Here is a 15,142-nt window from a genome sequence, read left to right on the forward strand (position 1 = left end):
TTTCAGGGACCACATGGCCTCTGTCTCTCTGAGTCTCCTTTTCTCCCCCCAAAGGGCTCCCCCCTGTTCACCTCCCTTATCTTTCTTTAAGATTTTATTTTATTTTTAATTTTTAAAAATGTTTATTTATTTATTTTGAGAGAGAAAAGAGACCGTGGGTAGGGGAAGGGCAGAGAGAGAGGGAGACAGAATCCCAAGTAGGCTCTGAGCTATTGGCACAGAACCTGACGAGGGGCTCGATCCCACAAATTGTGAGATCATGACCTGAGCTGAAATCAAGAATTGGACGCTCAACGGACTAAGCCACCCAGGCGCCCCTTTAAGATGTTATTTTTAAGTATTCTCTACAGCCAACATTAGGCTCGAACTCACAACCCTGAGATCAAGAGTCTCATGCTCCACCAAATGAGCCGGCCAGGCAGGCATTCCTGTTCAGCTCCCTTATTAGCTACTTGGCGATGTTTTCAAATTCCCCAAAGAGACGCAGTTTAATGGCTTTACCTATCTTTTGGGCCGTTCAACATATATTTCGACTGAGTTGGTATCAGTGCGAATTAGAAATGAGAAGCATAAACCAGTTTACAGACTTAGAAGGGAAGAGTGATTAGATATGAACGTTGCAAAGGGGACAGTGAATTAAAAGCAAATCACAGATTTCTACACTGACTGGAGTATCACTCCTTGATGATAGTTGTCTTTGAAAGAAATACGTTGTATCTGAACCCCTACGTCTCACCCAGTGGCCCCAGTTCTTGCCCAACCGGCTGTCTCTCTATCCCTTGACCCCATAAGCCTGACTTGTGCAGGCACCTCACAACACTTAAACTCTAAACTCAGAGCCCAAATCACAGCTCGCATTTCTCGCCATCACCAGGACCCAACTGGGCTTATTTCTGTCCTGTCTATGCTCTAAACTTGATCTCCTTGAATTACCTCAATTCTTAACTTTTCTTTTTTTATGCTTTATTTATTTCTGAGAAAAAGAGAGACAGAGCATGAGCGGGGGACGGGCAGAGAGAGAGGGAGACATAGAATCCTAAGCAGGCTCCAGGTTCCGAGCTGTCAGCACGGAGCTCGACGCGGGGCTCGAACCCACGAACTGTGAGATCATGACCTGAGCCGAAGTTGGACACCTAACCGACTGAATTCCCTCAATTCTAATCTCTGTTGTCCTAGGCTTTGAATCTGGTATTTGCACGTGGCTTCTCCTCTACCCAACCCTAGCTTAACTCTTCAGTTTCTAGTAAAAGTTGTTGATTTTGGTGGGAGCAGAATTCTATCTCAAAACTCTAGAATCAAATTCCATTTTCTGGTGACTACAATCGATCGGGCTGGCCACATTTCTTCCAAGCAGAAGGAGAGGAGTCATTTGTCTCTGTATCATCTATCTTCTGAGCACTTATTAGTTTGCCAAACACTGTGGTAGGTCCTCCTGTTACAAGGATAATGAGAAATAGTCTTTCCCTTTAAAAAGCCCCTAGAGGAGGGGCGCCTGGGTGGCACAGTCGGTTAAGTGACTGACTTTGGCTCAGGTCATGATCTCACAGTTTGTGATTTTGAGCCCCACGTTGGGCTCTCTGCTCTCAATGCAGTGCCCGCTTTAGAGCCTCTGTCTCCCTCTCTACCCCTCCCCAGCTCGTGCTCCCTCTCTCCCTCTCACAAAAATAAACATAAAAGAAAGAAAGAAAGAAAGAAAGAAAGAAAGAAAGAAAGAAAGAAAGAAAAGCCCCTAGAGGAGAGAGAGACCAATAACCCACAATTGCACACAATTTGACACAAGTACACAGACATATGTATGGAGGAGGTTATTTTATTTTTTATTTTTGGTTATTGCCTTTTTTATTTGTATTTTTTAATATAATTTATTGTCAAGTTGCCTAATATACAGTGTATACAGCGTCCTCTTGGTTTCAGGGGTCGATTCCCGTGATTTATCACTTATGAACAACACCCAGTGCTCATCCCAACAAGTGCCCTCCTCAGTGCCCATCACCCATTTCCCCCCCTCCCCCCGCACCCCCATCAACGGAGGAGGTTATTTTAATTAGCTTGAGGTGCCAAAGAAGGCTTCCTAGAGCAGAATACCCAGGAGCTTAATATTTTTAAGTTTTAAATACCTTTTTAATTAAAATATTATGCACATAGAGGAAAGCGCATGAATCACAAGTGACAGTTTGAGGATTTTCAAGAATGTACGACAAACACCAAGATGAAGAAATAGAATGTTACTGGCACTCCAGAAACTCCCTTCACGCCCCCTCCCAGTCCTCTTGCTTACATTAAAAGAAGTTAGGGGGACGCCTGGGTGACTCAATCGGCTAAGCGTCTGACTCTTGATCTTGGCTCAGGTCATGATCTGGCGCAGTTCGTGGCTTCAAGCCCCATGTCAGGCTGTGCGCTGACAGCATAGAACCTGCTGGGATCTCTCTCTCCTCCTCTCTCTGCCCCTCCCCTGTTCTCACTCACTCTATCTCAAAATAAGTAAATAAAATAAACTTTAAAAAAGTAAGTTAGGAGTGAAAAGTGGTGAGGATACACTTGGCAAGAAGAATAATATGTTTAAAGATTGAAAGGTTTAGGGGCGCCTGGGTGGCTCGGTCAGTTGAGCATCCTGACTTCAGCTCAGGTCATGATCTCGCGGTCTGTGGGTTCGAGCCCCGCGTTGGGTTCTGGGCTGACTGCTCGGAGCCTGGAGCCTGCTTCGGATTCTGTGTCTCCCTCTGTCTGCCCCTCCCCTGCTCATGTTCTGTCTCTCTCTCTGTCAAAAATAAATAAACATTTATTAACCAATTTAAAAGATTGAAAGGTTTAAAGTAGTGCAAGAGGGGCGGCCTGGGGGGCTCAGTGGGTTGAATGTCTAACTCTTGATTTCAGCTCAGGTCATGATCTCATGGTTCGTGAAAGCAACCCCGCCCCGCATCCGGCTCTGTGCTAACAGTGAGGAGCCTGCTTGGGATTCTCTCCCTTTCTCTGTCCTTCCCCTTTGTGAGCACGCATGTGTGCGTGCTCTCTCTCTCTCTTTCAAAATAAATAAATAAACGTTTAAAAAATAAATCAGTAAAGTAGTACAGAATGTAGAAGAAGGTGTGACTCATGTGGTGGAAGAAGAAGGTGGTTGGAGATAAAGCTCATCTCCTCCATCAGCAGGAGCCTGATTATGAAAATCCTTTCCATAAGCTGGGGAGTTTAATTTTAAACCTAAAGGCTATGGAGGGTCTCTGGAAAGTTCTCCTCAGGGGAGAAATAACTTGATCCAATCTGCCATTCAGAAACATTCTGGGGGCGCCTGGGTGGCTCCGTTGTTTGAGCCTCCGACGTCGGCTCAGGTCATGATCTCGCGGTTCATGAGTGCGAGCCCCGCGTCGGGCTCTGTGGTGACAGTGCAGAGCCTGGAACCTGCGTCAGATTCTGTGTCTGCCTCTCTCTCTGACCCTCCCCCGTTCATGCTCTGTCTGTCTCTGTCTCAAAAATAAATAAACATTAAAAAAATTTTTTTAAATAAAATAAAATAAAAACACAATTGCCGTTAGGCCTGGATAAAAGGGTTGGAGCTTTCAGGCAAGACTGGGGTCATGGATAAGGGAGGGAGCTGGCGAATGTTAGGGAGTAGCTTCTGCCTTAGCCAATTAGTCTTGGAAAAGGTTGTAGTTGAGGATAACTGCTAGGTTTCCACTTTGAAGAATGACTTGATGGTGATCCTGTCGCTGCCGAGAGAAAAAATAGAGACGGAAAAGAATTAGGGTAATAAAGACAATGGGTTTATGTTGAGACACATGTAAATAAGAGGTGTGGGTTGGGAAAAAATAGATTTGGTAGTCATCAGCCTTCTACTTTCTTTTTTTCTATAAGCTTTTATTTTTCATTTTTGAGAGAAGAGAGAGCAGGGGAGGGGCGGGGAGGGGGGGGGGGGCAGGGCGGACAGAGGATCTAAATCTGGCTCTGCCCTGACCGCAGGGAGCCCGATGCGGGGCTCGAACTCACAAACTGTGAGATCGTGACCCGAGCTGAAGTCAGCTGCTTAACCAACCGAGCCACCTAGGTAACCCTAGCCTTATACTTTTTTAAATGAATTCATGCCTGTGTGTGAGGTCCCCAAGGAGAAAGTATACAAAATGCAAATGAGGACTGGGAAGCACAGACATGTAAGGTGCAGAAAGGAAAAGAAGAATCTAAGAATGGGTCTCAGAAGAGACATCCGGAGGAAAAAAGGGGAACCCAAGGGAGGGGTATCCATGGAGGCAAAGGAGTGGGGAGTTTTCAGAAAGGCGTGTTTAGAGGCAGATAAGATCATAAATACTGAACGCATTTAGCAAGATGGAAGTGAACGAGGACTTCAGTGGAATGGTGGACCTTTGGGTGGAAGAACTAAAAGTAAAGAATTAGGGATCAAGAGCAACAATCAGCAACTGTTCTCTCATGGGGCATCTGGGTGGCTCAGTTCGAGCCCCGCCTGGAGTCTGCTTTGGATTCTGTCTCCCTCTCTTTGCCCTTCTGCTCTCTCTCTCTCTCTCTGAAGAATAAATAAAGATTAAAAAATTTTTTAAAAAGAAATTGTTCTTTCGTAAAGTTTGTGTGTGAGGGAGAATTATAGGATTTGTAATTTTTTTTTAATTTTTAAATGTTTATTTATTTTTGAGAAAGAGAGAGGGAGACAGAGAATCCCAAGCTGGTTCCACACTGTCGGCACAGAGCCTGATGTGGGGCTCAAATCCACGAACAGTGAGATCATGACCTGAGATCATGAACCGAGATCATAACCTGAGCTGAAATCAAGAGTTAGACGCTTAACTGACTGAGCCACCAGGGGCCCCAGGATTTGTATTATTTTGTCCACTATTGTCTTAGAAGAGTGACTGAAACGCGATACTCCCTTGATGCAAGTTGTTCTGATTGACTGATTGATTGAATGATTGTATCTTACACTGGGCTGTATATAGGTCAAGCTCATCAGCAGATTCTTAACTCTACTCAGATTGCCTGCAACCAGGCTACAACTTCTCTTGCCTGGGAGGCCACAAATAATAAGTATCTGCTGTACTGTGAGAGGGCGGGGTGGTAGCCTTACCTTTTCTAGAGCAGATCAGATCAGGTGATGCCGAGTATCACAGCAGGCCACGGGATTGCACAGTGCATTAATCAAGGGTGAATTTGTCTAGTCTTACTGAGTGGAGGGGTGATAAAATACCCATCAGAAGTTGAGACTGCTGAAGTGCCTGGGTGGCTCAGTCGGTTAAACGTCTAACTTCGGCTCAGGTCATGATCTCGCAGTTCGTGAGTTCGAGCCCCTCGTCGGGCTCTGTGCTGACGGCTCAGAGCCTGGAGCCTGCTTCGGATCCTGTGTCACCCTCTCTCTCCCCTTCCCCCACTTGTGTTCTGTCTCTCTCTCTCTCTCAAAAATAAAATAAATATGAAAAAAAAAGTTGAGATTACCGCAACCAAGTACTCCTAAAAAATGTGAAGGTAGATTAAGTACATCAGGCGATTTGGCAAACTAGGCTATGGTCTGGATTCTGAGCTACCCTTAGGCCTTATAAACTTTTCAAAGGTCTAAAAACTATCTGAGACCTAAAAGCAAACACCTCTAAAATACCCAGCCATCCATTGCCAAATTCCTGAAAAGCAAAGTAAATAAATGTTTAATTAAATACCAACAAAACGGGGCGCCTGGGGGCTCAGTCGGTTAAGCGGCCGACTCTTGATTTTGACTCAGGTCGTGATCTCATGGTTTGTGAGTTCAAGCCCCGCACTGAGCTCTGTGCTCACAGCACGGAGTCTGTTTTGGATCCTTTGTCTCCATTTCTCTGCCCCTCCCCCACTTGTGCTGGCTTTTTCTCACTCTCAAAAATAAATGTTAAAAAAAAACCCCAAATACTGGGGTGCCTGGGTGGCCCAGTCGGTTAAGTGTCTGGTCTCGGCTCAAGTTCGGGCCCCACGTCGGGGTCTGTGCTGACAGCTCAGAGCCGGGAGCCTGCTTTGGATTCTGTGTACCCCCCCTTTCTCTGCCCCTCCCCCACTTGTGCTCTGTCTCTATCTGTCTCTCAAAAATAAATGTTAAAAAAAAATTACAGGGGCGCCTGGGTGGCTCAGTCAGTTAAGCGCCTGACTTTGGCTCAGGACATGATCTTGCGGTCTGTGAGTTCGAGCCCCGTGCTGGGCTCTGTGCTGACAGCTCAGAGCTTGGAGCCTGTTTCGGATTCTGTGTCTCCCCCTCTCTCTGACCCTCGCCCGTTCATGCTCTGTCTCTCTCTGTCTCAAAAATAAATAAACATTAAAAGAAATTTAAAAAAAAAATTTACAAAAAAAAAAAAAAAACCAAATGCCATACTCTGGTTTCTCTTGAATTTTTAAAAAATGTTTTATTATTTATTTTGGAGAGAGAGGAACTCACGAACCTTCAGATTATGACCAGAGCCGAAGTCGGATGCTCAACCGATGAGCCACCCACCCAGGCATCCCTGGTTTCTCTTGAGATGGAATAAATCTTTCATCTTTTACTAAAAACAAAACAAAACAAAACAAAACCAAAAACCAAAAACAAAACAGCAAAATCATAGCATGCCAATTGGCCATTACTTAACTTATACATAAATGTAATGTTACATATAAATACAAGCAACTGATACATAGTAGGGTCCCCTGTGTTGTGCATATCTTAAAACTCTTTTGTGTATTATAATATTTTGATAGCTTAAGAAACCTTTCCGGGGTCGTCTGCCTGGCTTAACTGGTAGAGCATGTGACTCTTGATCTCAGGGTCATGAGTTTGAGCCCCACGTTAAGTGTAGAAATTACTTTTTAAAAATTTACATTGAAACAAAACAGAACAACACTTTCTAGCTGGGAAGAGGCTGTCCCTTCCTGAGGCTTGCCAGTTCTTAGAGATAGCAAGGGCTCAGCATGTCCTTGACATGCAAACTCACAAATCCACAACCACACTTCCTTTATTTGGCCCCTACACCCCAGGAGGCAAAATTCCTCTCTTTCATCCCAGGAATGGTGGGGGGGGGGGGGGGGGGAGGGGGAACTAGGGACCAGTTCTATAGGTTAGAGCCCAACAAAATTATTCAAACTAGATAGTCCTCAACTGTTTACCCTACCCTGCCTTACCTTTCTCCCTGGAAACTCCAATAAAGGCTCTCCCCTAGGGGTGTCTGGGTAGATCAGGTGGTTAAGCGTCTGACTTAACTTTGGCTCAGGTCACGATCTCACAGTTCATGAGTTCAAGTCCCCTCATCGGGCTCTACAGCCATAGCAAAGACCCTGCTTGGGATTCTCCCTCTCCTTCGCTCTCTGCCCCTCCCCCACGTGCTCTCTCTCTCTCTCTCAAAATAAGTAAAAATAAACTTAAAAAAAAAACAAGACCTAGACCTTCTGTTTCCTGCTATCTTCTTTTTTTTTTTTTAATTTTTTTAATTTTTTTTTTAATTTTTTTTTTCAACGTTTATTTATTTTTGGGACAGAGAGAGACAGAGCATGAACAGGGGAGGGGCAGAGAGAGAGGGAGACACAGAATCGGAAACAGGCTCCAGGCTCCGAGCCATCAGCCCAGAGCCCGATGCGGGGCTCGAACTCACAGACCGTGAGATCGTGACCTGGCTGAAGTCGGACGCTTAACCGACTGCGCCCCCCAGGCGCCCCTAATGTTTATTATTTTTGAGACAGAGACAGAGAGCAAGCAGGGAAGGGGCAGAGAGAGAGGGAGACACAGAATCGGAAGCAGGCTCCAGGCTCTGAGCTGTCAGCACAGAGCCCGATGCGGGGCTCAAACTCACAGACTGCCAGATCATGACCTGAGCTGTAATTGGCTGCCCAACCGACTGAGTCACCCAGGCACCACTGTTCCCTCCTATCTTCTGCCTCCTGACCACTCCAGTGTTCTTTCACGAGGCCCTTTGTGGTATTCTGTGCCTCCTATCTCTAGAACCTGTGAATATAATAAATTTTTCCTGAGTTTCTCAGTCTCCTCTTGTGGCTGCACTTGACCGATCGTCTCATAAAAGAATATAAAGCACCAACAGAGGACTGCCTCAGGCCTACAGATGTTAAAATAGTTCCTAGCGATCCCCTTGATCCATCCCTCATGATTCTCTCTCCTACATGCCTCCTTCCCAAAGCCAAGAGTGCATCTAGTTGGTGATCCTGAAAATGCCCCCACCTCCCACCCAGGTCATACACTGCACTGGGCATTTATTCTCTTCTGCCCCTGACAAGGTCTCTTGTTTTATCAAACATGGAGAGCAGACTCTTATCATTCTCAGGTTTGACATTCTCTGGTTGAAGGAGAGAGCAGAATACGCCACCCCCAAATATGCCACTTGGGCATATTGATTATTGTGAATCAAAAGGTACCTGAGAAACACCTGGTGCAAGGACACTCTGACCCTCTTGTCCCCCCGAAGCAGGAGATAAATCTCCCATGTAAAAGGCACCCTTCCCACCAGAGACAGGGAATGCAGGGCCAGGAAGGCTGTATAAACAAAAACTGTTAGTTCTTCAACAATTCACTACCCCGGGCACCTGGGTGGCTCAGTTGGTTAAGCGTCCAACTTCAGCTCAGGTCATGATCTCACAGCTTGTGAGTTCGAGGCCCGAATCAGGCTCTGTGCTGACAGCTCAGAGCCTGGAACCTGCTTCAGATTGTGTGTCTCCCTCTCTCTCTGCCCCTCCCCTGCTCACACTCTGTCTCTCTCTCTCTCTCTCAAAAATAAATGAACATTAAAAAAATTTTTTTAAGAAAAAATGCCTTAAAATGATATATAAAGCTTTACTGAAGGCTGAAAAGTTTATTACCTTCTGGTATAAGGATATTTGGAGGAAACATGTGACTGTCTATGGAAATGTGATTTGGGATAAAGCTAGGAAAACAGTTCAAACATTTCTCTCTTCAGGGATTTGGATGTTCAGAAGGGAAATTTTCCTTATAATTTTAAGACTCGAGACTATTCTACCTCTATTGGTCACCTGGCTATATAATCTCTCATAAGCTCTCATTTTATATCATTATTCTACAAAACCCTGTGCAAGCCCTCTACTTAATGACTAGTCAGAACCTGAGACAATATCCCTGCCATTTATCTCTCAGGGAATATGATTGACTCACCAACCTTACCTCCACAGAAATCCCATGGAATAATTTACTCCTCCACCAAGAGTATGCCATACTGCAGCCGTTATAGCTTTGTCCTAGGAACTTGCTCAAATTACTGCGCACTATCACAAGCCCAGGAAGAGCTACAGACCATCCACCAGCTTTTCTAAGATATTTGATAAGTTGTATCATAAAGTGAAAGTATCAAGTACTAACAGAAAATCCAAGCTAGAGAAACCGACTGGCTTGCTTCTTCGTATGTCTCCCCTCCTTCCAGTCCAAGCTGGAAGACTGCCCACCCCTCTTTTAAAGCAAGTATGGTGATTGAGTTAATAAGCCTCTTAGATTCTCTTCTCCAACAACCCCTTCTCTATTCAGATACACCCTTGCTGAATGTTGTAGCTCACAAACTAGCACCCAGTCTCAATAAAAACGAAAAAGAGTAGATGCTTGAGAAAATACTGGCCTTGGCCATCTCTAACACTTGATACAGTGGGAAAGGCACGTGACCCAAAGAGAGGAGGGATCTGGTTGATTGCACTCCATAGCTGGGTATACAAGAGGCGTACCTGGATCCCATTCCATCCGGGCATCCAAGTTGAGGGCTGGTGTCTCCTTTATTCCTGGCTCTGTAAGCCATCACAGCAAACTAATACATGCATCCACCTGCTGGTTCACAAAGACAATTCACCCAATATTGCCAATGCCTACAAACCTGGGAAAAGCAAGAAGGTATTTCCCACTGATTTTATAAAAATGTTCAGAACCCTGCCAGCAACAGATATACACTTTAACTATTTACAAGGAGAGAACAGGGCTTAAGGGAGCCAAAAAGAGACAGTGAAGTGTCCCGGGGCTAGTATTGAGAGGCAAGGGGGAAGGTGTGATTATCAGGATCTGGACAGGTCAGCTGCGCAGAGGCCAGCTCAGGACAGAACTGGTCCGAAGTCACACACCATCGGAGACAGAGGCACAAGGCCTGGCTAGGCTTATGCATAGCAAGCTGTTCTAATCTTTGGACCATGAAGTCTGTACAGCACAAATAACCACCTCTGAGTGTTAATCATATAAAATCTGCCCCTAGGGTTTTAAAGCTGTCACGGTCCACGAAATTTGGTTTCTTTTTCCTTCTAATTTAGATCCCACAGGGACTTCACGTACCCTTTATCATAGATGAGATCCAAATCCAAAATGAAGCCCAGAGGTATAGAGAATATTGAGACCAGTGAGCTTACAGAAGTTTGGAAAGGCCTCCATAAAGATTGGTGACGTTGACTTAGAGTCTTAAAAACACAAAACCAATGATGGAGTGATAAAATGAGAAAGAACCTGTAGTGATCATCTACTTGGAGTACAAACTCTCACACTTTTTTTTTTTCCTCTTAAGAAAGTTATAATACGAGGGGCGCCTGGATGCCTCAGTGGGTAGAGTTTGCGACCCTTGAACTCAGGGTCGTGGGTTCAAGCCCCATGTTGGGCACGGAGCATACTTAAACTTTTTAAAAATTAAAAAGAAGAAGAAGAAGAAGAAGAGGAAGAGGAAGAGGAAGAAGAAGAAGAAGAAGAAGAAGAAGAAGAAGAAGAAGAAGAAAGTTACAATACTATTCCTAACAAAATGTTTTCACGCTGGCTCACACAAAGATTTCATAAGTACATACTACAAAATAAATAGGCAATAACTTATATGGCAATGGAAGCTTAAGCTTCCATTCTATCCTGTGTCCCAGGATGGCTCAGCTGTCCCATAATTTTAATTTATTCAAGTCACTGTTAACTCTTTCTTTGCCGCAGTGCCTGGTACTCTGAGTGCTCTCATTTAGGCTTCTCTTGACAACGAGTGTGTATTCTTTTTTTTTTTTTTTTTTTAGAGACAGAGAGCCCACCGGCAAGCAGAGGAGGGGCAGAGGGAAAGGGAGAGAGAGAATCTTAAGCAGGCTTCATGCCCAGACAGAGCCTGAGAAGGGGCTGGATCTTACAACCCATCACGAGACCATGACCTGAGGCGGAAATCAAGAGACAGACACTTAACCAACTGAGCCACCCAGGTGCCCATATCTAGTGCGTTCTTATATGAACATTTGTACTTAGTCTCTGATGATTTAAGTTTGGGAAACACTGCATTGCCAGTTTCAGAAGATGCTGGTTCTCAGCAAGTATAGGGTGAAGCCAAGTGACTATCGTTAATACAAGAAACATGAATAGCATCCTTCCTATTATATTGTGTAAAAATTATGTACGTTTTTATGGGCAGGTCAAAAATTATTATCTGAGTGTGTAACACAGGTACACACATCTGCGTGTTCTGGGATGAGAAGGTAGTTTTTCAGGAAGTGACTCCCCCAGTTTGTTGGTTCCCTTGTCTCCAGCTTTGACTTGGGTTTCTATGGCGTTCGTTTTCTCTTTAATAATTAGGCGATGAAGCAGGGCTTTCTAAGCACACGGAAATGGTTCTGTCTCGGAAAACTAACTTTACACATTAAAGAGTATATCTTTCATGATAAAGGATCCGACGTTTAGAAATGTTAGATCAAGGGGTGCCTGGGTGGCTCAGTCGGTTAAGCGTCCGACTTTGGCCCAGGTCATGATCTCACGGTTTGTGAGTTCGTTCGAGCTCGGCGCTGGGCTCCGTGCTGACGGTGCAGAGTCTGCTTGGGATTCTGTCTCCCTCTTTCTCTGCCCCTCCCCTGCTCACTCTCTATCCCTCTCAAAATAAATACATAAACATATATATATATATATATATATATATATATATAAGGTCAAACAATGAGTCACTGTTAGGGTACTGATCTCAGATATAATGAAAGGATATACGGTTATATTAACTAGCAGGGGGATATTTTTGAATTGTAAACTCCGGAGGGAAATAGATCTGATATGTAAAGAAAGCTGTAGGAAATGCTCTTTTTGTCACAAACAACTGCTTCCTGTTTAAGTGAGGCAGCATACTGGCATGATGACAAGGAACTTAAACTCTGGAGGCAGAGTCATTTAAAACGTAGCAGCTATGTGACCATGGTCAAATCATTTGAACTTTTTGGGCTTGTTTTCTCATTTATAAGATGGGAAAAATAATAGTACTTACTTGATGGGACAGTTGCTACATATATTATGTACATGTAAATGAGCTCACATATAGAAACAACTTATAACAGTCCCTGGTACATGATGAGTCCTGTATATATTTGCTGTTTTTATTATTTTCCCCCATTCAACCCAGTACATATAATCAAATATTTATAAAATTTGTTTGCCCCTACTTATTTACAAAGCTACCTCTACTAATTATACTGAAACTTGTAGGTTTCCCAAACATCCATGGTATAATTGGGGGGCTGGGGGGAGGGAGAAACACTTAATCTGGAACTTTGAAGCTCAAGGAGAAAAAAATCAGGATTGGAGGCATAGTTGTAGAATAATGAATAATAATACCTTTCGTCTATTGAGTGCTTATTATAGTCCAGGGTGTTCTAAATGCTTTCCGTGTAAATCTCATTCGATTCTCCTAGTGACCCTATGATATAAGTACTTTATTATCCCCATTTGGAGGAGGGAATGGAAGCAAACAGGTGAAGTAACTTGCCCCATGTCACACAGCAGGAAGTAAGACCCAGAATTTGAGCAGTCTGGAGGCTCCAGTTTGTTCTCTTAACTACCAGACATCATGTTATCATATAAAATTTATATATTATCGTTTGGGCTAATATCCAGTGAACATAACAGTGCAACCAGACTAGCTATCTGAATGGCTGGTGCTCTGTTCTGATTAACTTGGTGCTTGGATGATATCATTTGTTAATATATTATGACGATCACTTCTGATTATGGGTGGTGGTTAAAGCCACGGAAATGGATGAGATCTTCGGAGAAGTGTGTTTTTATAGTATGAGAAAACTAATATTTTGAGCACCATGAAAGCAAAGGTAGGCTCTGTTTTAGTCACGACTATGCTCCCTAATTGGTTTTACTCAATCTCTGCAAATATGTAAAGGAAGAAAAAGACCGAAGACCGTCTATCGATGTCTTTAGCGTAGGTTTTCCAAAGGAGTTGAAGAGCAAAAGATAAATAAAGTAAATAAAGTAATAAAGTAATAAAGTAAATAAAATAATGAGTATACACTATTATTGCGAGAAACTTGGCTGGGAAGAAATGGACCAGGTGACAGCACCACATGACTGGAAAATAAAAGACGACGTGCCTTTTTTATCTGGCATTTACAGCCTCATTAATGACATTTTGAAAAATTCGAACAGACCTTTAAGAATTCCACAAAATTATTCTAAAGCTCATCTACCACTCAAAGAAACCTGTGAGAACACCAAGAAAAGTTCTGAAACCCGTAAGAACACCAACCAAACAGCAAGACAACAATGGGGGCTTACCCCTCAGTTACTTGACCTCCTCCGCCTTTCTACTTTTCTGTTCTGACTCAACCACAGGCTTGCTTGGTCACACCCTCAGCGACATTATCAATGCAGCTACTCTGCTTTCAAAATAGTTAATCCATTCGGTGTCTGACCGTCACATACTATTCTTCAAGCTTGATTGTTCAAATACGCCCACGATCCCTATTTAATGATCCTATCGAGATTTCCAGTTGGTTGACCATTCTGACTTTTCCCAACCCGCCAGCCTTCTCCTTAGTTTTCTTTCTCATCCAGCTAACTCAAACTCATCTGAAGCTTTGTGGACCCTGGGTTGTTTTTTGGTTTTTTTTTTACCTTTATTTATTTTTGAGAAACAGTGAGACAAAGCGTGAGGGGGGAGGGGAGATGCAGAATCTGAAGCAGGGTCCAGGCTCCCAGCAAGTGGTCAGCACAGAGCCCTATGCGGGGCTCGAACCCACACACTGTGAGATCACGACCTGAGCTGAAGTCAGTCGCTTAACCAACTGAGCCACCCAGGCGCCCCAACTTTCAGAGTAGTTAAAAAAAAAAATGCTTAGACAGGCTTCACTGAGATACCTAATAAGTTCCCAGCCCCTCTTTTGGCCTCCCAAAAGACTGCCTTGTATCTCCACGCCAACCCAGGAAGACAAGTGAGCAAGTGACTGAGCCAGTCTGACTCCATTATGAAAACTGGGGAGATCCTAGTTATTGGTGTATCCTGAGTGCTCAAACAAAATGTTTTAAAACTTAAGTAATTTTTTAAAAAAGCACACTGACTTTTAGCCCCACGGTGTTCCTTGTCTGACCCCGGCTAAATTGTATAATATTTCAGCTTCCTAGTCTCTTCATGCGGCAAGCACTTTATATGTTCACAAAACTCCATTTTCTTCTCCTCCTGGACTGTGTTTCTGTCTTTCTTAGAGCTGGGTGGAGCCACACGATTGATTTTTGGTTAGTGGAATTGGGTCAAAAGTGACGTTTGCCATATCCAGTCCTTGATTCTAAAAACACTCTTTCGTGCAGCTTAACGCTTTCTTGTCTCTTCTCTGTCCCCTCCTGTGTATGCTGTCTCCTATGAGATGGCCGAATGTGGAGAATTCCGTAGAGAGTTCCAAGGCCATAGGAGATGGTGGAGTCACCAGATGGAAGGAATCTGGGTCCCTGAGTAACTGCAGGCAGCAAGAACATCCTCACCCGATTTACATTAGGCTTCAGTGTGAGCAAGAAATAACCCTTTTTTGTGTATAACTGCTCCAAGTTTAAAAGGCTGCTAATTACAACAGTACATCATCCTATAAATTTGGGCTAATAGATCGTCTGTTAAATCTTAGGATGTTCTGAGTCAGAATCAAATAAAAACTTGTTCTTTGTTTCCCTTGAGCATCTTAGAAATTGGCTTCATGAAATTGTTTGTCCTAAAAACACACAGCAAAAGTCCCTACCGTTAAAACCCAAGATGGCTTCCAATTATTCTCATCTCCTGGGATCCAAGCCCTTGTAGTCCCCTCCCACATTGAATCATGGCTGGCTGGTGTTACCGATAGAAGACTGCAGAAGAAATAGCGTATGATTCCAAGACTCAGGCATTAAAGATACGGCAATTTCCACCTTGGTCTCTCTTAGATGCTTGCTCTGTAGAAAGCCTGGTGTCAGGTCGTGAGGACA

The 15,142-nt window shown here is 43.9% G+C and overlaps 1 long non-coding RNA gene across 1 annotated transcript; it reads right to left on the reverse strand.

Moving 5' to 3' along the window:
- Positions 1 to 1,803: 1,803 nt before the first annotated feature.
- LOC112867737 (uncharacterized) lies at positions 1,804 to 13,536 on the reverse strand. Its single transcript, XR_003224213.2, has 3 exons — positions 13,472 to 13,536; positions 9,658 to 9,757; positions 1,804 to 3,704 (listed from the first exon to the last, which is right to left on the reverse strand). It is a non-coding gene; the product is annotated as an uncharacterized LOC112867737 (long non-coding RNA).
- Between the last annotated feature and the right edge of the window lie 1,606 nt (positions 13,537 to 15,142).

This window comes from Puma concolor, chromosome B4 (assembly GCF_028749965.1).
Source record: "Puma concolor isolate L17-30 chromosome B4, mPumCon1.1.hap2, whole genome shotgun sequence".
Lineage (NCBI taxonomy): Eukaryota > Metazoa > Chordata > Mammalia > Carnivora > Felidae > Puma > Puma concolor.